Raw genomic sequence first — 888 nt, 5'->3', positions numbered from 1 at the left:
GATATTCAAAAAATACAGCCAGATCTTTTTTAAAATCTTAGAATATCAAGAAATTAACATATGTACTTCTTCCTATTACCTCCCTTTATTTTTAAAAGAAAATAAAAACAAATTTATTAATAAACAAATTCATTTTATGAAAAATAATTAGAAAAGGTGTAAACAATTACAAGTTAGGTGAAATGTACATTTTTCAAAAAGAAAAACAACAGAATAATTGTTTTTATAGAAAATGAATCATAATCATTATCATTATCAAGGCTGACAAAATTATTTATAAAAATAATATGTATGTTGATTGAGAGATTTGCCATGAATAATTAACTAATATATAAGTTTTTTTTCCATCGAGATCGCAGCTTTTTTCAAATTTTGAAAGAACTTATTTTTAGTAAATCAGCTTTAAACAACCAGTGCTACTAACCAGGTATATCAAAATGAAATGATTTATCGAAGTCAATGTTATTCCCATTTTTCAGTAACTGTGTCTTGGAGGCACAGCTACAGGAAAATTCATTTTTTGTTTGTTTACATTCGCGAGTTGAATGTGTAATACCGTTGGGGAGATAATAAACGGAAACTGAAAATTTCATATTATTTTCAAAGTGAAAGGGACATAACTCTGTCAAAAATCATTGAACTATGACCAAATTTGAACTTGGCCTGTATTTTCTCATGATATATCCATATGTCAAATTTGAGTTGAATGTGTGCAACGTTTACTAAGATAATGACAAAAATTGATGATGACGAAGGACAGATTGACAGAATGACGGAACAGGGTAACACTATATGCCCCAGCCATTATATAGCGGGGGGGCATAAAAAACCCTGGTCAAGTCCCTTTAAAGGTTAAAATATAAGGCAAACTGGATTAAAGCAATATAC

The sequence above is a fragment of the Ruditapes philippinarum genome, unplaced genomic scaffold (assembly GCF_026571515.1).
Source record: "Ruditapes philippinarum isolate M1 unplaced genomic scaffold, ASM2657151v2 ctg7504_1_1_1_1, whole genome shotgun sequence".
Classification (NCBI taxonomy): domain Eukaryota; kingdom Metazoa; phylum Mollusca; class Bivalvia; order Venerida; family Veneridae; genus Ruditapes; species Ruditapes philippinarum.
This window is presented reverse-complemented; position numbering follows the sequence as displayed.